This window comes from Somniosus microcephalus, unplaced genomic scaffold (assembly GCF_052327205.1).
Source record: "Somniosus microcephalus isolate GS21.2 unplaced genomic scaffold, FLI_Smic_1.0 unresolved_chr1, whole genome shotgun sequence".
Classification (NCBI taxonomy): domain Eukaryota; kingdom Metazoa; phylum Chordata; class Chondrichthyes; order Squaliformes; family Somniosidae; genus Somniosus; species Somniosus microcephalus.
The window spans coordinates 171949287-171973592 of record NW_028225179.1 but is presented as its reverse complement, the minus strand read 5'-3'; the positions used below and the strand labels follow the sequence as shown (position 1 = coordinate 171973592).

Sequence of the window (24306 nt, the reverse complement as noted above, 5' to 3'; positions counted from 1 at the left end):
TCCCGCCCCGCGGGCTCCCCGATTGGTTGGAGGACCCGCCGCCGGCTCGCTCCTCCAGCCCCGCCCACTGGGTCCCGCTAGTCCCGCCCCTCGGGCTCCCCGATTGGTTGGAGGACCCGCCGCCGGCTTGCTCCTCCAGCCCCGCCTACTGGGTGCCGCTAGTCCCGCCCCTCGGGCTCCCTGATTGGTTGGAGGACCCGCCGCCGGCTCGTTCCTCCAGCCCCGCCCACTGGGTGCCGCTAGTCCCGCCCCTCGGGCTCCCCGATTGGTTGGAGGACCCGCCGCCGGCTCGCTCCTCCAGCCCTGCCCACTGGGTGCCGCTAGTCCCGCCCCTCAGGCTCCCCGATTGGAGGACCCGCCGCCGACTCTCTCCTCCAGTCCCGCCCCGCTCGCTCCCTATTGGTCGGAAGCTGCCGTCAATCAGGCGGCGGGCCCAGGTGACGTGTCCCCGAGGAGTTCACGTGCACCGTCCAAGTGCCGCCGCTCGGCCCGGGGCCTCGCAGACTCTCTTTTTATTTCTCTCGATTCTCTCCCGATCCACCCGCGCCATTCTCCACCCAATCGGAGCGGAGAAAACTCACTTTGCGTCACCGATCGCGACTCTGGACCCGACACCAAAGCCTTTCCCCGGAATGGCCCCGCGCCGACTCCGTCCGGCAGGATCCGAGTGCGCAGGCGCAGCTCCGAGTGGGGGAGGGGGGTTGGTCTCCTCTGGGCATGCGCGGTCATTACCCTTGCTGACCGGGAGGGGTCACTGTGCCGGACTCGGCCTAAACCGCCGCTCTGAGTGCGCATGCGTGGGCTCTCGTCTGTCAATCAACTAACCGCCAGAAGAGGTCGCTGGTGAGACCAGTGAAGAAAGAAAGACTTGCATTTATATAGCGCCTTTCACCACCACCGGACGTCCCAAAGTACTTTACAGCCAATGAAGTACTTTTGCAGTGTAGTCACTGTTGTCATGTAGGAAATGTGACAGTCAGTTAGTGCACAGCAAGCTCCCACAAACAGCAATGTGATAATGACCAGATAATCTATCATTTTTTATGTTGATTGTGGGATAAACATTGGCTCGGACACTGGGGATAATTCCCCTGCTCTTTCCCACATTACAACAGTGACTACTTCATTGTAGTACTTCATTGGCTGTAAAGCACTTTAGGATATCTGGTGGCACTATATAAATGCAAGTCTTTCTTTCCTGAAATAATGCCATGGGACCTTTTTCATCCACCTGAGAGAGCAAACAGGGCCTCAATTTAACATCTCATCCGAAAGACGGCGCCTCCGACAGTGCCGCACTCCCTCAGCACTGTACTGGAGTGTCAGCCTGGATTTTTGTGCTCAAGTCTCTGAAGTGGGACTATGAACCCACAACTTTCTGACTCAGAGGCGCGAGTGCTACCCACTGAGCCACTGGCTGACACTAAAGAGCAAGCAGTTCTGACGAATGGTCATCGACCTGAAACGTTAACTCTGTTTCTGTCTCCACAGATGCTGCCTGACCTGCTGAGTATTTCCAGCATTTTCTGTTTTTATTAAAGAAACGAGGTAGTGATTGCTGACAGGAAGAGTGTTGGGTCGTCCTGCGCATGCGCACCTCCCTGGCGGCTGAGGCGAAACTCCGACTCGCCCCCACCTGAGCCGCTCACGCGCACCAGATGTTGTGGCTCCGCATGCTCGCCCGATGTTCCAACCGCGGGGTTTTGTGTGCTGAGCATGCGTGTTGCGGACCGATCGGGACGGGCGATTGTAGAGCAGGAGGGAGCGCGCGGGAGCCATGAGCACATGCGCGGGACTCGGAGTCAACAGAGCACTTTCTGCAGAGCCGGGCCTTGTGGGTATTACAGCCGCCATTACTGCTGATCCTTTCAACCAACTTGTGCAGCAGCTGGGGCCTGAAAATCGGCTTCACTGCCCCGAGGTTCGGAAAGGGGAAAATTGAACAACAGTTTGCCTCTGATCCTTTTCTGATCTCAATTTACAGGGTTATAGAAGTGGAGCAGTTACAGGCGGGAAGCTCAGACCAAACATCACGTCAAGATCTGACAGAGTCGCTGGATTCATCAGGACCTGAATATCATCGGCCTTTGCACATGGAAGGAGAGAGCAGGGATCGCAACACAGACAAACCGCACACGTGTTCAGTGTGTGGACGCAGATTCAGCCGATCGCCTGACCTGGTGAGACACGTGCACCGTCACACCAGGGAGAAACCGGGTAAAGGTGGGGACGGCGGGAAGGGCTTCAGTTCCCCGTCTGCATTGGAAGTTCAATGGCGCAGTCAAACCAGGGACAGTCTGTTCACCTGCTCCGTGTGTGGAAAGGGATTTGTTTGTTCATCCCACCTGCAAGCACACCAGGGAGTTCACACCGAGGAGAGACCATTTCAATGTTCTGACTGTGGGAAGAGCTTTAAAAGCCCCGGGGAACTAAAGCAACACCAACTTGTCCACACTGATGAGAGACCATTTCAATGTTCTGACTGTGGGGAGAGCTTTAAAAGCGCTCGGTGTCTGAAGCAACACCAGCTTGTTCACACTGATGAGAAACCATTTCAGTGTCCTAACTGTGGGAAGAGCTTTAAAAGCCCCGGGGAACTAAAGCGACACCAACTTATTCACACTGACGAACGACCCTTTAAATGTTCTGACTGTGGGAAGAGCTTTAAAAGCCTCCAGGAGCTGAATAGACACTGGCTCCTACACACTGGGGAGAGGCCGTTCACCTGCTCCGTGTGTGGGAAGGGATTCACTAATTCATCCTACCTGCTGGTACATCAGCGAGTTCACACTGGGGAGACGCCGTTCACCTGCTCCGTGTGTGGGAAGGGATTCACTGATTCATCCCGCGTGCTGATACATCAGCGAGTTCACACTGGGGAGACTCCGTTCACCTGCTCCGTGTGTGGGAAGGGATTCACTCAGTCATCCAACCTGCTGGTACATCAGCGAGTTCACACTGGGGAGACGCCGTTCACCTGCTCCGTGTGTGGGAAGGGATTCACTCAGTCATGCAACCTGCTGACACATCAGCGAGTTCACACTAGGGAGAGGCCCTTTAACTGTTCTGACTGTGGGAAGAGCTTTAAAAGCTCTGGGGATCTGAAGAGACACCAGCGAGTTCACACTGACGAGAGGCCCTTTAAATGTTCTGACTGTGGGAAGAGCTTTAAAAGCTCTGGGGAGCTGAAGGTACACCAATACCTACACACTGGGGAGAGGCTGTTCACCTGCTCCATGTGTGGGAAGGGATTCACTCAGTCATCCAACCTGCTGACACACCAGCGAGTTCACACTGACGAGAGACCCTTTCAATGTTCTGAGTGTGGGAAGAGCTTTAAAAGCTCCGGGGAGTTGAAGGGACACCAGCGAGTTCACACTGACGAGAAATCCTTTCAATGTTCTGAGTGTGGGAAGAGCTTTAAAAGCTCCGGGGAGCTCAAGCTACACCAACACCTACACACCGGGGAGAGGCCGTTCAGCTGCTCCGTGTGTGGGAAGGGATTCGCTCGGTCGTCCAACCTGCTGGCACATCGGCAAGTTCACACTGGGGAGAGACCGTTCACCTGCTCCGTGTGTGGGAAGGGATTCACTCGGTCATCCAACCTGCTGATACATCAGCGAGTTCACACTGACGAGAGGCCCTTTAAATGTTCTGACTGTGGGAAGAGCTTTAAAAGCTCCGGGGAGTTGAAGGGACACCAGCGACTTCACACTGATCATAGAATCTAACAGCACAGAAGGAGGTGATTCGGCCCATCGTGTCTTTGAAAGAGCTGTCCAATTTAGTCCCACACCCCAGCTTTATCCCCAGAACTCTGCAAACTAGTCCTCTTCAAGGACTTGTCCAATTACTGTTTGAAAGTTGCTGTGGAACCTGATTCCAGCATCCTTTCATATGGTGCGTTCCAGATCTGAACAACCCTCTGTATGAAAACAATTCTCCTCATTTCCCCTCTAGTTCTTTTAGCAACTATTTTAAATCTGTGACCTTTGGTTACCGACCCACTTGCCAGAGTGAACAGTTTCTCCCTACTTTCTCGATCAAATCCCCTCATCATTTTGAACATCTCTATTAGGTCTCCTCTTAACCTCTGCTCTAAGGGGAACAATCCCAGCTTCTGCAGTCTCTCCACATAACTGAAGTCCCTCATCCCTGGTACCATCCTGGTCAACCTCCTCTGCACCCTCTCCAAGGCCTTGACATCCTTCCTAAAGTGTGGTGCCCAGAACTGTACACAAGACTCCAGCTGAGGCCAAAACCCTGCAGCTGTACAAAACCCGAGTTAGACCACACCTGGAGCACTGTGAGCAGTTCTGGGCATCACACCTTAGGAAGGATATATTGGCCTTGGAGGGAGTGCAGCGTAGGTTTACCAGAATGATACCTGGACTTCAAGGGTTAAGTTACGAGGAGGGATTACACAAATTAGGGTTGTAATCCCTGGAATTTAGAAAGTTAAGGGGTGATCTGATCGAAGTTTTCAGGATATTAAGGGGAACAGATAGGGTAGATAGAGAGAAACTATTTCCGTTGGTTGGGGATTCTAGGACTGGGGGCAGAGTCTAAATATTAGAGCCAGACCTTTCAGGAGTGAAATTAGGAAACACTTCTACACACAAAGGGTGGTAGAAGTTTGGAACTCTCTTCCGCAAACAGCAATTGATGCTCGATCAATTGTTAATTTTAAATCTGAGATTGATAGGTTTTTGTTAACCAAAGGTATTAAGGGATATGGGCCAAAGGCGGGTGTATAGAGTTAGGTCGCAGATCAGCCATGATCTCATAAGAACATAAGAAATAAGAGCAGGAGTAGGCCAATCGGCCCCTCTAGCCAGCTCCGCCATTCAATAAGATCATGGCTGATCTGATCCTAACCGCCAATCCACTATCACAGAACCATCTCCTGACTCTAACAGAATTAGACACACGAAATAGGAGCAGATCAGGCTACACGGCTCCTGGGCCCGCTCCGCTACCCACAGGGCCACGACCGATCCGAACCGAGACTCATGTCCAAATTCCTGCCCGCTCCCCGTAACCCTTAATTCCCTTTACTTCGAGGAAACTGTCTATTTCTGTCATAAATTTATGTAATGATGTAGCTTCTACAACTTTTTGGGGCAGCATATTCCATGGACCTACCACCCTGAGTGAAGTAGTTCCTCCTCATCTCAGTTTTGGAAGAGCAGCCCCTTATTCTAAGACTATGCCCCCTAGTCCTAGTTTCACCCATCATCGGGAACATCTTCCCTGCATCCACCCGATCCAACCCCATCACAATCTTATATGTTTCAATACGATCGCCTCTCATTCTTCTGAACTCCAATGAGTAGAGTCCCAATCTACTCAACCTCTCCTCATATATCCATCCCCTCATCCCCGGGATTAACCGAGTGAACCTTCTTTGTACTGACTCCAGAGCAAGTATGTCTTTTCTTAAGTATGGACACCAAAACTGTATGCAGTATTCCAGGTGCGGTCTCACCAATACCTTGTACAACTGAAGCAATACCTCCCTATTTTTATATTCTATCCCCCTAGCAATGAAAGCCAACATTCCATTGGCCTTCTTAATCACTTGCTGCACCTGCATACTAACCTTTTGAGTTTCGTGCACCAGGACCCCCAGATCCCTTTGTACTTCAGTACTTTCCAGTTTCTTGCCATTAAGATAATAACTTGCTCTACGATTTTTCCTGCCAAAGTGCATAACCTCACACTTTCCAGTATTGTATTCCATCTGCCAAATCACTGCCCACTTACATAGCCTGTCTATGTCCCCTTGCTGGTTTTTTATGTCCTCCTCACTCACTACTTTCCCTCCCATCTTAGTATCATCTGCAAACTTTGATATGTTACACTCGGTCCCCTCCTCCAAATCGTTAATATAGATTGTAAAGAGTTGGGGACCCAGCACTGACCCCTGCGGAACACCACTAGTTACTGATTGCCAGTCTGAGAATGAACCATTTATCTCATTGAATGGCGGAACAGGCTCGAGGGGCTGAATGGCCTCCTCCTGTCCTATGTTCCTCACTAGTGATTTGTAAAGGCTTAGTGTAACTTCCTTGTTTTTGTATTCAATGGCACTATTTACAAAGCCAAGTATCCCATACGCTTTCTGAACCGCCTCACCAACTTGCCGTGGCACTTTCAAAGACTTGTGAATATGGACCCCCAGGTCCCTCTGCTCTTCCACCCCCCTCAAAATAGTCCCATTTAGATTATACGGCCTCTCCCTGTTGTTTCTCCCAAAGTGCATCACTTCACACTTATCCTCATTTAATTTCATCTGCCTTGTGTCTGCTCATTTCACAGTCTGTCTCTGTCCTTCTGAAGTCTGCTACTACTACACTCTCAAAACTTGGCAACATAGTAAATAGTATCATCCGTAAACTTTGAAATTGTTCACCTATACCCAAGTCCAGGTCATTTATATCTAACAAGAAAAGCAATGGTCCTAATTCCGACCCCTGGGGGAGCCCACTGCATACTTCCCTCCAGTCAGAAAAACATCCCTCAGCACTGCTCACTGCCTCCTCTCCCTTAGCCAATTATATACCCAAATTACCATCAGCCCTTTAATTCCCTCTGCTTCTATTTTCAGAGTCAGTCTCTTATGTGGTATTTTATCAAATGCCTTTTGAAAGTCCATATATACAACATCTGATGCACTACCTTCATCAACCCTCTGTCACTTCATCAGAGAACTCAATCAGGTTAATCAGACACGATTTACCTTTAACAAATCCATCCTGGCTGCCCCTTATTAATCCATGCTTCTCCAAGTGAGAATTAATTTTGTCCTTGACAATGGTCTCTAGTCGTTCACCCACCACTGTAGGGGTCGCAAAATCGCCTCAGCCCCCGAAGATTGGGAAATATTAATCCACATCGTGGACGAAGACTTGTGTGATTTAAATTGTCTCTGGGTTGGACAATGTTTTAAAACATACCCAGAACCGCAAAAGGCTGCGTTAAAAAGCTCGTAAGCTAGGCAGCACTTGGACACTGGAATCAAAGAACTTTGTGAAAATCGCACACTTTAAGATTGTACATTTTATTAAAAGATGTACTCTTGAGTTTTGGACTGTTTAAATTGCCCAGGACATAAAAATGGCTGAACAGACCTCATGGAAACAGAATTTTAAAAGGCAGCAGAAAAGGACAGACAGACTGTTAGCATATGAAAAGCTCAGCGCTGCCCTGTAGTAGGTTTGAATGGAGCCCGAGCTGTCAGTCACCCTGTGGTATTGGGCGGGTCCGGTAACCTACAAGCTGCTTGTTTACACTGGGGAGTAGCCCGTTTGAATCAGCCAATCATCGGACAGCAAGCACAATGGGTTGTTGACACACATCCATTCACTGAAATTGACTCTACTACGTGATGTCTCTATGTATGAATGGAGGAAGTTAAAAGCCCTTCTCTTGTGTATTCGGACTTTTCGGCGCGAAAACAGCAGGGACTCCCAGGGTATAAAGATTAAGCACAGGAAGTCCTCTGCCCCCTTTTTTGTCTCTTTTACTCTTTGGACTGCAGGTGAGCAAGGCTTCTGACCCACTAGCAAGACAATCTAGGGAGAAGTAAAGGGGTGGGTAATTTAAGGGAAATGTTGCTAAGATTGTACGGTTAACATTGTAGCCATTTATCCCTCGTTTTTGCCGTCTGCCTTCCCCTGTTAAGCAATTTTACCGTGATTACTTTGATCGTGTGGTGTAGTTTCTTTAGTTTTAATAAAATTTGACTTTCTTGCATCCAGACCATTTGACTGTTTTTAATATATCATTAATTATAAGTTCCTCCAGTCAGAACTGATGGGGGGGTTTTTAGCGATTCGAAACCGCTGATTGAAATTGGTCACAGTGCAGTGGCAAAGGCTGCCTGACCAGGTAAATTACCGTAAACCAGGTAAAGGATGCCCACCTACAAATTGGCGACCGCGGCAGGACTGGAGGCAGTTTTTGATAGGATAAGTGGTCTGGATCTGGAGAAAGCATCAGCTCTTGCTTTTCTTGCTTTCAGTCTGTGGGTAGCCCTGCAGAAGTTAGTGGCAGCATGTAAGCTGACCTATTATACTATAGGTGGCTGGGTTAAGAAGGGTGAGATGAGGGTGCGGGAAGAGGTTACAGAGGCCAAGAATCAAGAGTTTGAAAAATGCCAGGCGGAGGTAGAACGCCTCATAAGAAAGGTGAATGAGGCCAGAGATAGTGGGATGAGGGTGTGGGAAGAAAATGCATGCCTCACACTAGAGGTCACAAAATGCCAGGCAGAGATAGAGCGCCTTGTGCAGGGAGTCACAGAGGCTAGGGACAGTGAGATGAGGCTACAGGAGGAAAACGCACATCTCACCCAAGAAGCTATCAAGGGCAAAAGCCACACGAGGCACAAGATAGAGTTCCTAAAGTGCCAAATTACAGAAGCAAAGAGTAACGAGATGAGTCTGCGGGAAGAGAATGCCCGCCTCACCTCAGAAGTAACAGAGCAGGAGGAAAAGGTTAGGGAGGTAAAGGCAGCTTATAAGCTGGCCTGCGACCAAAGATTTAGTGGAGCAGATCATACCCCATGTAACAGACAGATAGCGAATTTGGGTATGGAGTTATTAAGGACTAAAGGGATGGTATGTCTCATAAGTCCGAAGGGAAGACTGTTGGACAGTACCAGCAGCCGAAATCAAACCACCCCACGGGCAGCACCCAGAACACAGCTGGCTAGGGAATTAGAGATCCCAAGACTGCAGCTCCGAGTTTTGAGGAGCTCTGGCAGCAAGAAGGGGTGGACAATGGGGTGGTAGGAGAACGCCAGCAAGTCCCACTAGGCAGGCAGGGACCAGAACCAGTGTACCCCCTCCAACAACGGAGGTACGGTCCGCCCGTGAACGATAATGACCATGGGGCTGTTCAGCATACCTATCTGGTACCCGATGATACCCAACAGCTCAGAGGCCTAGTGAAACATATTCCCCTGCTCTCCGAAAAGGGAGACCCCTCAGTGCACTTCCAAGAGATAGAACAGGCAGTCTGTGTTAACGGCTGTGATGACGAAGAGAAAGCCAAAATGTTGCTTTTCTCTGTAGATAGTAAGCTCTATCAGACCCTTTCAGATGAAGCTGAGAGGGCAGAAGGGTTTTGAGGACCTAAAGGAGGAAACACTGGAAGCCATGGGTGCGAACGACGGCAGTCCGTTCGATCACATAGGGAAAACTCTGCAGAAGGAAGGGGAGACCCCACAGGCATTTGCAGACAGGCTGTGGCCAGTCTACAACAGCGCGTGTACAGGGGGACAAGATAAGGCACACCTGAACCAGCGGCAGCGGACCCAATGGCTTCATTGCCTGGTGTCCAATTGCCTGCCCCAGATAAAAGCAAAGGCTGATACTTGGTTTGACCACCGAGACCCCCTAGCAACCGAAGAGACTGTAATCCGGCAGCTCATGGTAGCATATAGGAACGGTAGGGATAGTGGGACCCCCCAGCAAAAGGGTAAGGTCCATGAGGTTAAACCTGGGGCTCAAAACAAGAAAGAATGGCGCCAGGAGGGGAGCCATCCCTCCCAGAACAAGGTCACTTGTTACAGGTGCGGGGAGGATGGCCACTGGCGCAGGGATTGTGAAAAGCCTGGGAGAGATGATCAAGCCAGGACCCCCGAGGCCCAACTCAGAAGGCAGAGACAGAAACTTCTCCCGATACAGTCGAGTCCATCATGGAGTCGATAAAATCTTTCCTCCGGGCCAATCGGAATGGTAGCAGCAATCAGTGGTGCTGCAGCCCCCTCGCCCACCTCTGCCTCCCCACAATCACTGGAGCCCGCGCAGCCTGTCCGTCTGTGTAATATCCAGTACGATGAATGGAAGAGACCGCTCGTACAGATGGAGGTAGAGAAGGTTACAGGGACTTATCTATTGGATATGGGGGCATCATGCACCGTGATCCATACGGATAATCCCACCACCTCACCTCTGTCTAACGGGGTTCCATACATACTATCGGGATTCACCGGTCAGGAGCAGGCGGGGGTAATTTATGGGCAGGCAGCAGACAGCATGGGGAAGCAGCATCGGAATAATCGGCTGCTGCTCGAGCCTAGCAAGAGCCACCAGTGGGAGATAGGAGACCTAGTGATGGTAAGAAACTATTCCCAGGTGGGAAGTTTAGAGCCACTCTACATGGGACCCTATAGTATAGTTGATGGGGCCAGCCCCATGGTCTATGCAGTAAAACTACCCCGGTGCACAAAGTTGTTCCAAGCCAACCAATGTAAATTGTATTAATCTGACCATACAACTTCAAGTTCACAGGCTGTAAAGACAGGTGCTGTGGCTTGTTTCAAGGGAAAAGTTGTCCGGCCCACCAATTGGGACACTTCCCCGCCCCAGTGGGACCTAAGTTTTGGCCAAAGTTTAAATTTGAACCAGTTATTTAGTTCAGAAACAGAGAAACCGCAGCCTGAGAGTAGAAATCTGCAGGCTGTTGCGAGTTCATTCACAGAAAATTGCTTGGGGGGCTCCAGGGAGGAGCCGCCTTTTGAAGAGACTGCCTGCTCATGCGTAGTCGCCGGTCTGGAGACAGGAATTCCCCAGTCTTTTAAACGGCCTGTTCACATAGGTGCAGTTCCCCAGCCCGTGACCATAGCGGCTCCTCTTCAGTTTTCTCGCGCAGGCGCAGTCACCTGTTTAAAGGAACAAGCTTCCCAGCCCGCTTCTAGAGTGGTTCCCCCTATGGTGTGGGACTCTGGGAGGAAGGGATAGCAATTCCTGTTGCAGGGGACATATGGACGGAGCTGGTACCAGGTTTTGGACCTGGAGAGGAAGATTTTCAGCCACCAGCAGCGGGTGGTGAGGGGATACCTGCCCCCAGTACAGGAGTGGGTAGGGAAAAGGAGACAAACCCGGATTACTGGCAGGCTGCCAGGTATATTAAACAGTGCGGGCTGTTTGCATCAGGGGGAGAAGGTTCCCAGCCAGCTAGGGCTGTGACCCAGGCTCAGGGTCCGTCAACCAAAGTTTCCCCCACAGAGATGCCCCTCAGAAGGTCTCAGCGGGTCCACAAGCCCAAGATAAGATGGTCACCAGAGTACCCGCCACAAAGAGCAATCTCCCGAGCCCGGGAGGATACAGATCACAGAGGTCCCCAACTAGCAGCCATAAGCTGCCAGGGACCTGAAGCAACAGGCAGTCCAGCTTTGCTGCAGGCAGCAGTAATCTGCGACGGTGACACCAGAGATTAACCTGGCCGTCCGGAGATGGGCGGCATTTGTATTATAGCTTTGTGTTAAGTTACCAATGTTTATAGCTTGCTTTTAAGGTGTTTCAATTTTAAGTTTAGAATGTAACTAATAGTTTTGAGTTTATAAGTGTGCCAAATGCTTGTATTTTGGTCTGAGGGCGAGGGACCTGACCATGTCTCCACCTAAGACAGCAGGTCAGTGAGAGACCTGGCTATTATGTCCGTGTGTAATTGAGACACGGACTGCAGAAGTTGGCTATAACAGGTCTTTACTGAGTAGAGACAAACTGGAACTAACTATGCAAAGTTACTACACAGGCTTATATACCGGGGTGGTCACTACTGGTACTGCAGTATACAGGCTGCAGAATATAGTTCCTTCTGCAAAGTACATACACTACAATTCCTCCCCTTTTAGCTAAACAGTACATAACATTCGATTAATAATTAAATAACATATTTACAATTACAGTTGTCATATACATTAGCTGAAGTTAGGCAATTATAAGTTCAGTCTTTGAGGAGGCTTCCTGATTCTGTCTGGATAACGCCTCTTTGGGGTATCAGGTTCTTCTGGCAGAGTTTATTCGGAATCAACGTCGTTGTTGGGTTCGTCTGCTTCCAATATTCCCGATTCTGAGGTAGATGCAATTGGTACTTCGGTTTCATCACCAGGTGTATCGGATCGTGGTGTGGAATTGATGTTTTCCAGTGACTCTAGAATCTGGTCAGCATGGCATCTTACAATGCTCTCTCCAACGTCCACGGTATACATTAGAGGTCCTTGCCGTGTACAGATCGTTCCTGGCTGCCATTTCTCTGTGCGGTAGTCCCGGGCCAAAACTGGTTGACCTATCTTAAAACTCCTGGTCGGCCTTTCATTCATATTCTGAAACTGTCTGTTCTCCACATCTCTTCTGATGTTTGGCTTAACCAAATCCAAGCGGCATCGTAGTCTTCGATTGAAGAACATCATGGCTGGAGTTTGGTTGGTAACCGCATGTGTCGCATTCCGGTAGGCAAACAAGAAGTTATCCACCTTGTGTTGTCGGGGTATGTCTTCATTACACATTGCCTTGATAGCCTCCTTGAATGTTTGAACGAACCTCTCAGCCAATCCATTGGTGGCTGGATGATATGGGGCGGATGTGTAATGCTTAACACCATTGTTCTTTAAGAACCTCCGGAACTCTTCAGACACAAACTGTGGTCCGTTGTCAGAGCAAATCTGTTCAGGCAGCCCATTTCTGGTGAATATGGTTCGTAAGACTGTGATAGTTTTTTCTGTGGTGGTTGAGGACATTTTTATTACCTCTGGCCACTTTGAATGTGCATCCACCGCAATTAAAAACATTGAGTCCATAAATGGACCAGCAAAATCAATGTGCACCCTTTGCCATGGAGATGAGGGCCACTCCCATGGATGTAGAGGGGCTTGTGGTGGGGCGTTTTGGACCTTCTGGCATCCTGTACAGCTCTTGGTCATCTCTTCAATTTCTCTATCGATTCCCGGCCACCACACAAACGCTCTGGCTAAGTTCTTCATTTTTACCCCTCCCAGATGACCCTCATGAAGCTCATTGAGCACTTTATCCTTCAATTTGGGTGGAATTACTACTCTGGATCCACACATCAAGGTTCCTCTGCACACTGACAGCTGTTCTCTTCTCAGCGAGAATGCTGGCAACAGTGGTTCGCCATGTGCTGGCCATCCCTTCACCGTTAAATCATAGACCCAGGAGAGTGTCGGGTCATTTCGTGTTTCCTTTTCTATGTTTGCATTCGTCACAGGTAGACATTCGACTAAGGTCGAGTGGAATATCTCCACTGGATCCACTGCAGGTGCTTCTTCCACCATCGGCAACGGTAGGCGCGACAATCCATCAGCATTCCCATGCTGTTTAGTTCCTTTGTACTCGATGTCATATTGGTGTGCCCCTAGGAAAAGGGACCACCTCTGTAGCCGTTGTGCTGTCATTATCGGGACGCCCTTCTGAGGGTTGAAAATGGAGACAAGAGGTTGATGATCAGTTAGTAGAGTAAATTTCTGACCGTGCAGGTAGTGATTGAACTTCTTCACCCCCCACACCAGGCTGAGGGCCTCTCTGTCAATCTGGGCGTAGTTACGCTCGGCTGAAGTTAACGAGCATGATGCAAAAGCTATCGGCCTCTCTGAACCATCAAGGAATTATTGTGACAGTACCGCTCCAATGCCGTAGGGAGATGCATCACACGCCAGTCTTATCGGTAGTGATGGGTTGTAGTGAGCCAATACTTCTCTTGAAGTGATTAGGTCTTTACTCTTCTGAAAGGTCCGCTTACATTCATCGCTCCATTTCCATGCTACTCCAGTTTGTAGTAGGGCGTTCAGTGGGTGCAGAATTGTGGACAAATTCGGCAAAAACTTATGGTAGTAATTCACCAATCCGAGGAATGACCTCAGTTGCGACACATTTTCAATCGCTGGAGCCTTAACTACCGCTTCAATTTTGTCAGTGGACTTATGTAACCCCTCTTCATCAATGACGTGGCCACAATACGATATCTGTTTCTTAAAAAACTCGCACTTGGGGCGATTGGCTCGTAGCCCATGTTCTCTTAGTCTAGTGACACTGAGTCCCCGGAATCCCTTGCAGGACTTGTTCCATCGCTCTTTGCCATATCGCCGGAGCTGATGCTACTCCGAATACCAGTCGATTATACTGGTAAAGACCTTTGTGAGTGTTTATCGTGAGATACTTCCTAGAGGATTCTTCAACCTCCATCTGCAAATATGCTTGTGCTAGGTCAATTTTTGTAAAACGCTTCCCTCCAGATAGTGAGGTGAAAATGTCTTCTATCCTCGGGAGAGGATATTGTACTGTGTGAAGGACTGGGTTCACCGTCACCTTGAAGTCCCCACAGATGCGAACCTTCCTTGGCTCCTCAGACTTATTGTTTAACGTTTTCTTCATGACAGGAACGATGGGTGTCGCCCACTCGCTCCAGTCTACCTTAGATAACACGCCTGCATTCTCCAGCTCTGCCTCGACGGCTGGGCGAATTGCATAGGGTACCGGTCTTGCTTTGAAAAACTTGGGAATTGCATTCTCTTCTATTTTTATCGAGGCGGTTACGCCTTTAAGAGTTCCCAGTTCCTGTTGACATACCTCTTTGGCGTTAGCCAAGATTTTTGACAATCGTCCAGGTGTGCCGTCGTCATCCTTTTTACCAGCCACCGTCAGTGCCTGAATGGAGTGCCAGTCTAAATTTATCTTTCTGATCCATTCACGTCCCAATAACGGTGGTCCACCATCTTGCAGTATGTACAGATACAATTTCTGTATTTCCTTGCCGTTGTATTCGACAGGCACCCTTATTTTCCCTCTGGGGTATATTTTTTGCCCCGTATACGTATTCAAGACAATGGATGTCTCTTTCAAGGGTATGTGTGAGAATAGCCGCTCGTAGTCTCGTCGATTCATGACGGTCAGGGCTGATCCTGTATCCAATTCCATTTTGACTTGGGACCCTGCTATCGTGAGGGTGACCCAAATGGTTCGGTGATCCTCTTTTGCGATTATGTTGTGAAGCTTGAGACAGCTTAGTCTCTTGTTCCTGGATTCGCTATCGCTCACCTGGTCTTCGGAACTACTGTCTGTCATCTTTTGTACTTTCCTGTACTGTTCCTTAGTAGCCTTTTTGTTGTCGTTAGTCTTCTTCCCAGACCTGCAAACTCGTGCAATGTGTCCCATCTTTCCGCATTGCCTGCATATTTTGTCCTTGGACCAGCAGTCCTTCTGGTCATGGGTTGTTCTGCCGCAGCGATACCATTTTTCAAATCCCCGTGTCATTTCGTGGGTGCCGTATTCCTGTGGCTTTTGCTGTATTTCCGCAGCTCCCCTTGCTGCTGCTTCGTACGATACTGCCACGCTGAAAGCCTTATCTAGCGTCAGCTCTTTCTCTGAGAGTAACCTCTTCTGGGTTCCTTCACTCAGGAATCCACAGACAAATTTGTCCCGTAGAGTATCTGTCAGTCCTGCTCCGAACTGGCAGTGCTTTGATAGCTTGCGTAGTTCCGTAAGGTAATCAGCATTGCTCTCATCTTTATGCTGATTTCTCCTGTGGAATTTAAATCTTTCTGCTATCAGCAGCGGTGTAGGATTTAAGTGTTCCTGTAGGATATCAACAATTTCGTTAAAACTCTTCACCATCGGTTTGGCTGGAGTAATCAGGTTCCGCAATAGGCCGTACGTTCTTGCACCCATTATGTTTAGTAGTACCGATGCCTTTTTCTCATCGGCTACTTTGTTTGCCTCTCAATATACTTCGACTCTTTCCACATACGTGGTCCAGTCTTCTATTGCATTATCGAAAGCAGTGATATTGCCAGTATTCGGCATCTTGGAAATCTAAGATGGCGCCTCCCGCGCTTTGCCTTCTTCCCCGATTTAACAAAATAGCGCCTCCCGTGCTTTCCGTCCTCTCCGCCGCTGCTAGCGCTGTTGCTGGCGTTTTATGCCTTGATGGCGACGCCCTATGGTCTTCGTGCACTTCCCCCCCCGCACTGCTGCTAACGCCGCTCTCCGCGGTTCCCGTGGCAAACTGCAGCTCCTCGCGGCTTTCTGCGCTTCTAATTTCTTTTATCTTCTCCGTCGTCGGAGCAACCCTATGGGACACTTTCCTCCCTCTTCTCGGGTCTGTACGCTGCCCGGCTTCATAGTACTGGCCGCGCCCTGTGTGCTCCACCCTCTCTCTCCTCTTCCTGACAATGCTGCTTGGCCCCGTTGAAAAGCCACCCGATCGAGCTCTAGCCCGCCGCAGCCCAGGAAGGATCAGTGTACTACCTGCCACCAGCCTGATTAGCTGTAACACCATCGACAAGATAACCAAGCCCCGCTCTCGACAGCCTCTCCTGCAAATCTTCAACTCCGATGAATCAGAGGCGGTTGCCCACGGTCGACGCCCGTTTCTTCTGTTTGTTTTTTTTTTCTTTCTTCCTTCTGGCCTCGACCTCTGGCAACTTCGCTTCAGGGATGGATCCCCATGAGGTGGTGCAGACTGTAGGTAAGTTCGGATCTGCTTGTCGCCAGTATTATGTCCATGTGTAATTGAGACACGGACTGCAGGAGTTGGTTATAACAGGTCTTTACTGAGTAGAGACAAACGGCAACTAACTCTGCAAAGTTACTACACAGGCTTATATACAGGGGTGGTCACTACTGGTACTGCAGTATACAGGGGCTGCAGAATATAGTTCCTTCTGCAAAGTACATACACTACACTGGCTTATATACAGGGGTGGTCACTACTGGTACTGCAGTATACAGGCTGCAGAATATAGTTCCTTCTGCAAAGTACATACACTACACAGGCTTATATACAGGGGTGGTCACTACTGGTACTGCAGTATACAGGGGCTGCAGAATATAGTTCCTTCTGCAAAGTACATACACTACACTGGCTTATATACAGGGGTGGTCACTACTGGTACTGCAGTATACAGGGGCTGCAGAATATAGCTCCTTCTGCAAAGTACATACAATACACTGGCTTATATACAGGGGTGGTCACTACTGGTACTGCAGTATACAGGGGCTGCAGAATATAGCTCCTTCTGCAAAGTACATACACTACACAGGCTTATATACAGGGGTGGTCACTACTGGTACTGCAGTATACAGGCTGCAGAATATAGTTCCTTCTGCAAAGTACATACACTACACTGGCTTATATACAGGGGTGGTCACTACTGGTACTGCAGTATACAGGGGCTGCAGAATATAGTTCCTTCTGCAAAGTACATACACTACACTGGCTTATATACAGGGGTGGTCACTACTGGTACTGCAGTATACAGGCTGCAGAATATAGTTCCTTCTGCAAAGTACATACACTACACAGGCTTATATACAGGGGTGGTCACTACTGGTACTGCAGTATACAGGGGCTGCAGAATATAGCTCCTTCTGCAAAGTACATACACTACACAGGCTTATATACAGGGGTGGTCACTACTGGTACTGCAGTATACAGGCTGCAGAATATAGTTCCTTCTGCAAAGTACATACACTACACTGGCTTATATACAGGGGTGGTCACTACTGGTACTGCAGTATACAGGGGCTGCAGAATATAGTTCCTTCTGCAAAGTACATACACTACACTGGCTGCATGTCCTTTTAAGTTCTTTTGCAGGAGAGTGGACAAAGGAGCAGCCCTGTTTGCTCAGCCCGAGCTGGGCATCGAATGAAGGTATGGTTATACAGAATGTTGGGGATCACCTCGCCACTGGACGAATCCAGGAGGAGACCCCGCAGTGACCTTCGGGAGAAACCAGACAGGGTCCGGAGGAACCTGCCTATTCATCCTACGTGGAAGAGATGGCCCCAGCTGGGTGGGGCATGGCCCCAACTCAGCACTCTCCTGACCGAATTTCACTTGCGGGAGACCTCGCTATTGAGGAGTCATGGTGGGGAAGTGCGGGCGCCTTGTCAGATAGGGACGCGTTCCCCGGGAGTGGGTGGTGGTGGCCCGGGAAAGATTGTAAAGGGGAGGGGTAGACCCAAGAGTTGCGTGGGTGAGTTCAGGGAAGGGAGGAACTCACCCGGGGCCCACGGGTAAAGTTAGAGTGTAAGTGTGGCTGGGAAGGATGAGTGGGTGGCCGGATCTGGGATCCAAGTTTGAGTGTGGGGCCAGTGAGAGCCGCCACACAGGCACCCATCATTTTCTGCAGCCAGTCGAGGGAAGACGGGAGGGGGAGGGACTGGGAGTCACAATCCCATACTCCCCGGTCTCGGTCTGTGAAACATGAGGGGTACCCCGCCTCCACAAAGGGACAAGGGAACGGCTCGGGGCTGGCGGATCAGACTGTTCTGTAAAATCCATTCTGTATGTTTTAAAAGTTTAAGACCATTAAAGGGGGGGTGGAAGGAACATTTACTGCCCGGGTGGGAGGAGCAATACCCACTCGAATTTCGCGAACCATCATTGGCACGTGATGGTTGGGGTTTATTTCAGCGTTTTGTTTCAAATGTTTAATGAAGATTTTTGTATTTTGTTTTACAGTTCCAAGCGGTGCAGAGGCGTAGGACCCTCTCCGTGCTTGGGATCATTTTGATTACATTGTGTAACCAAGATTGCAACATTTTGTAATATGTTGTAATGTACCAAGTGGTGCAGGGGTATGACACCCCTTATTGTAACATTTTGTAATTGATGTATCTGTAGATGCCTACTGTACCATGGTTTTTCTCGGATTTGAGGGGAATAGACAGGTCGGGGAATAAGTGATAGGTAGCTATAGGTAAATACAGGGGATGATTGTTTGTGGGGGGTCAGAAAATTTTGCTCACTTCTTCAAGAGGATACTACAAGCAAGTTGGAAGTATCCAAGGGGGGAATGTAGGGGTCGCAAAATCCCCTCAGCCCTCGAAGATTGGGAAATATTAATCCACATTGTGGATGAAGACTTGTGTGATTTAAATTGTCTCTAGGTTGGACAATGTTTTAAAACATACCCAGAACTGCAAAAGGCTGCGTTAAAAAGCTCGTAAGCTAGGCAGCACTTGGACACTGGAACAAAAGAACTTTGTGAAAATCGCACACTTTAAGATTGTACATTTTATTAAAAGATGTACTCTTGAGTGTTGGACTGTTTAAATTGCCCAGGGCATAAAAATGGCTGAACAGACCTCATGGAAACAGAATTTTAAAAGGCAGCAGAAAAGGACAGACAGGCTGTTAGCATATGAAAAGCTCAGTGCTGCCCTGTAGTAAGTTTGAATGGAGCCCGAGCTGTCAGTCACCCTGTGGTATTGGGTGGGTCCGGTAACATACAAGCTGCTTGTTTACACTGGGGAGTGGCCCATTTGAATCAGCCAATCATTGGACGGCAAGCACAATGGGTTGTTAACACATCCATTCACTGAAATTGACTCTACTACGTGATGTCTCCATGTATGTATGGAGGAAGTTAAAAGCCCTTCTCTTGTGTATTTGGACTTTTTGGCGTGAAAACAGCAGGGACTCCCAGGGTATAAAGATTAAGCCCAGGAAGTCCTCTGCCCCCTTTTTTGTCTCTTTTACTCTTTGGACTGCAGGTGAGCAAGGCTTCTGACCCACTAGCAAGACAATCTAGGGAGAAGTAAAGGGGTGGTAATTTAAGGGAAATGTTGCTAAGATTGTAAGGTTAACATTGTAGCCATTTATCCCTCGCTTTTGCCATCTGCCTTCCCCTGTTAAGCAATTTTACCATGATTACTTTGATCGTGTGGTGTAGTTTCTTTAGTTTCAATAAAATTTGACTTTCTTGCATCCAGACCATTTGTCCGTTTTTAATATATCATTAATTATAAGTTCCTCCAATCAGAACTGGATGGGGGGGGGGGTGGTTTAGCGATTCGAAACCGTTGATTGGAATTGGCCACAGTGCAGTGGCAAAGGCTGCCTGACCAGGTAAATTACTGTAAACCAGGTAAAGGATGCCCACCTACACCACTGACATTAGACTGATTAGCCTGTAGTTACCAGGTTTATCCCTCTTCCCTTTTTTAAAACAGGGTGTAACATTTGCAATCCTCCAGTCCTCTGGCACCACTCCCATATATCTGAGGGAGATTGAAAGATTGTGGTCGGAGCTTCTGCTATCTCCACCCTAGCTTCCCTCTGCAATCTAGGATGCATCCACCTGGACTGGGTGACTTGTTAACTTTGAGTGATGACAACCTATTTAGCACCTCCTTTCTATCCATTTTTATCCAATTTCTCTACTCCTCCCTCCTCTACTGCGACATTAACTTCATCCTCTTCTTTTGTGAAGACAAGATGCTAAGTACTCATTCAGTACCTCAGCCGCGCCCTCTGCCTCCGTATGATGAGCTCCTATTTGGTCCCTAATCGGCCCCACCATTCCTTTAACTATCCTTTTACTTTTCATATGTTTATGAAAGATTTTTGGGTTCCCTTTTACATTACCCACTAATCTTTTCTTGTATTCTCTCCCTTGTGTCAGCTGGGGCTCAGTGGGTAGCACACTTGCTCTCTGAGTCAGAAGGTTGTGGGTTTCTAGTCCCACTCCAGGGACTTGAGCACATAAAGCTAGGCTGACACTCCAGTGCAGTGCTGAGGGAGTGCTGCACTGTTTCTGATGAGACTTTAAACTGAGGCCCCGTCTGCTCTCAGGTGGATGTAAAAGATCCCATGGCACTCTTTTGAAGAAGAGTAGGGGAGTTATCCCCGGTGTCCTGGACAATATTTATCCCTCAACCAACATAACAAAAACAGATTACCTGGTTATTATCACAATGCTGTTTGTGGGAGCTTGCTGAGCACAAATTGGCTGCCGTGTTTCCCACATTACAACAATGACTCCACTTCAAAAGTACTTCATTGGCTGTAAAGAGCTTTGAGATGTCTGGTGGTCATTAAAGGCGCTATATAAATGCAAGTCTTTCTTTCATATATCCTTTTTCAATTTCCCCCCACTCTGTATTCTCCTGGTTTTTGACTGCATTCTGTACCTGACATTTGTCGTAAACCTCCTTTTTCTGTTTTATTCTAACGTCTACATCCTTTGTCATCCAGGGAGCTTGAGCTTTGGACGCCCCATCTTTCCTCCTTATGGGAATATGCTTGGTTTGTACCTGGTGTCAAATTTTGTTTTATAACGCTCCCGTGAAGCACGTTGGGACATTTTACTACATTAAATACGTTCTATAAAAACAAATCGTTGTTATTGTCTGAAACTAACAAATTCCACAGAGGAAAAATAACAGTATTTTTACTCCCAAATAGTAAATATTTTGTTCCACGAGATTTATCTGCTTTTATTGATGAATTTAAAAAGTCTCTCTTAAAACCTGAGCCAGTGTGTTGTGAGACAAAGAGCCTTGTGTCCAATGTGGGGAATAAAGGCCCACAGCCTCCCCGGGCCCTGAACAAGGGACTGGAGAAACTTGCTGCCCTGCGAATCAGACAATCAGCCGGCACTAGTCCCGCCCTCGGGCTCCCCGATTGGTTGGAGGACCCGCCGCCGGCTCGCTCCTCCAGCCCCGCCCACTGGGTGCCGCTAGTCCCACCCCTCGGGCTCCCCGATTGGTTGGAGGACCCGCCGCCGGCTCCCTATTGGTCGGAAGCTCCCATCAATCACCCGGGCAGTGTGAGCTGAGCATGCGCGGACCTTGGCAGCTGCCGCTGACACATCAAGTGAGAGAGCTCAGGGAGCGGGTTAATGAACCCCGGGGGAGGCTGCGAGATTCTCAGTAGCTCAGCTCTGCTCGGTGCTGTGTGAACAGGCTGCTCCACACCCCGGCTGCTCACGGGGAATGTCAGTGCGGAGGGCCCAGTGCAGAAGGCCCAGGGTGGAAGACCCAGAGGAGAGTGTCGCAGGTGGGAGGCCCAGCACGGAGGGCCCCAGGCGGGGGGCCCAGGGTGGAGACCCCAGGCGGGAGGCCCAGCACGGAGGACCACAGGCGGGGGGCCCAGCACGGAGGACCCCAGGCGGGAGGCCCAGCATGGAGGGCCCCAGGCGGGGGGCCCAGGGCGGAGGACACCAGGCGGGGGGCCCAGGGCGGAGGACCACAGGCGGGGGGCCCAGGGCGGAGGACCCCAGGCGGGGGGCCCAGGGCAGAGTGGCTGGTCGACAGAAGCGGAGCCGGGAGATGCTGTGGGTGAGCATGCTGCACGGTTTCTAAAGTTGAAGAACGGTCTCTGGCCCGAATGAGTTCCAGCGGCCCCGCCTGTGCTTCGTCTGGTGGCAGCTGTGAGGCTTTGTTTCGGTGATGGGATCGGGTTTGTGCGCTGCCATTTTGGTGGAGGAAAGACAGACTGTTCCTATCTATAGTCTGGTGCTTGAACAGCCATAAGATGGGAAAAGAGAACGGGATACAAGAGAAAGGAAAAAAGGAAAATAAAAGACAAAACAAGGTATATCGGCAAGGAATAACCAATGTCTTGATGGCTGGGTCCTGTGAGTGATAACAGCAAGAAGAAGGAAATTTGAGTACTCGTTTTCCTCTTTCACGGGATTTGACAAAGTGGTCGGCTTCTTTTCTGTGGAAAGGTTGAAGACTGTGGATAAGGATTATGATATTATATGGTTGGATAACATCAAGTGAAGACCAGGAGTTATTAGAGTGCCAATAGGACTGGCGTTGAACTGGTATTACTTGTTTTTTGAAGAAGTTTCGGGTTCTGGTTAAAAGTAGTTTACTTGAAGTCTTAAGTGATTTTTTGATATGGTTGTAGGACTTTGTATATTGTGGTGTTATTTAGTGTTAAAGCCTTCCTTAATCGAATGAATGAACGCTCTAGTGAACGCACGCATGCGGATACAAATATATGCATGCACGGACGCATACACAATGGAACTTACGTTCGACCGAATGAAGGGCCCTCACTCCCCAGGATGAAGGCCCGCTTGGTGAGCGTGAAGCCTGCCGGACGGATGAATGAATGCACGCACGCAGATAGAAATGGCACACATGTACACAGTCATGCACAATGGAACTTACACTTGAGCGAACGAACGGACGAATGGAGGAATGAATGATTGAACGATGCCAGTTGGACTGGTGTGTGCGGATTCTTGGTTTATTAAATAGTTGCAGTTTGTACTGTAAATATTATTGATTCACCTGTAAAATTTATTGTTGTATTTATATTGTTGACCATAATTGGTCAATGAATGTAATGGATTTACTATGTAACTGATGAGTTGTATAAGTACTGTTGTACTTGAATGTTAAAATTTTAAAAAGGACAACAGGTTATACCAAGCAAAAATGACGAGTTACTAGATTGCCAGTAGGACTGGTATGTATTGTTTTTTACTACGGGTACCTGTATTGTTGACATTGGTTTCATCTGGAAAAATGTATTATTGTATTTGTACTGTTAATCTTAAAGCTGTTTTTTTTAAGGCTTAGCCTTATTGTGGTTAATGAATGTAATGGATTTATCGTGTAATTGATGAGTTGTAACAAGTATTACCAGATTTAAATAAAAGAGAAAAAATGAACCCCGGGATCCCTGATAGCCAGCCAGGAATCTTGTGCTGCTGCTGTGCCAGAAGAGAGGAGAGGACAGGAGAGGAGAGGACAGGTGAGGTCTCTCTCTCTGTGTCCAGGAGGAGAGACCACATCTGTTGCTGCTGCAGCTACTATTGGGGTGCCAGAGGAGAGGAGAGACCAGGGGACCAGACCAGAGCTAACAACAAAGGGAAGCCATTCCATCACTGTTTCCACAACTGGTCTCCATTACAGGAGAGGGAGAGAGGTGAGAAAAACGAACATCCTACATCTGTTCAGAAGGAGGGACAGCCGTTGGAAAACTTCTACAGGTGGGTGTTTCATGGTGCACTCTCATAAAGACTTTGTATTTAAGTGGGGGGGGGAGGAAAGAAGAAGGAGAAGAAAACATCTAGGGGTGTGTGTGAGCCTCTTGTAAAAACTAGACCACACACACCACTAGCAAACACCCCTCCCTATTGCTTGACCTGGGACAGCTGGAGCTTTTTGCGGTTCTGGGTATGTTTTAAAACATTGTCCAACCCAGAGACAATTTAAATCACACAAGTCTTCGTCTACGATGTGGATTAATATTTCCCGATCTTCGGGGGCTGAGGGGATTTTGCAACCCCTACAGTGGTGGGTGAACGACTAGAGACCATTGTCAAGGACAAAATTAATTCTCACTTGGAGAAGCATGGATTAATAAGGGGCAGCCAGTATGGATTTGTTGAAGGTGAATCGTGTCTGATTAACCTGATTGAGTTCTCTGATGAAGTAACAGAGGGTTGATGAAGGTAGTGCAGCAGATGTTGCATATATGGACTTTCAAAAGGCATTTGATAAAATACCACATAAGAGACTTACTCTGAAAATAGAAGCAGAGGGAATTAAAGGGCTGATGGTAATTTGGGTATATAATTGGTTAAGGGAGAGGAGGCAGTGAGCAGTGCTGAGGGATGTTTTCCTGACTGGAGGGAAGTATGCAGTGGGTTCCCCCAGGGGTCGGGATTAGGACCATTGCTTTTCTTGTTATATATAAATGACCTGGACTTGGGTATAGGTGAACAATTTCAAAGTTTACGGATGATAC

General features: G+C 48.7%; 1 long non-coding RNA gene across 2 annotated transcripts in view; it reads left to right on the top strand.

Annotated features, from left to right (window-relative positions):
• Positions 1-19527, top strand: part of LOC147096568 (uncharacterized) — a 135655-nt gene extending 116128 nt beyond the window's left edge. For both annotated transcript variants that reach the window (XR_015074941.1, XR_015074940.1), the window contains exons 4-5: positions 1985-2180; positions 18274-19527. This is a non-coding gene — a long non-coding RNA (uncharacterized LOC147096568). The remainder of the gene's footprint in view (positions 1-1984; positions 2181-18273) is intronic.
• Positions 19528-24306: the final 4779 nt, after the last annotated feature.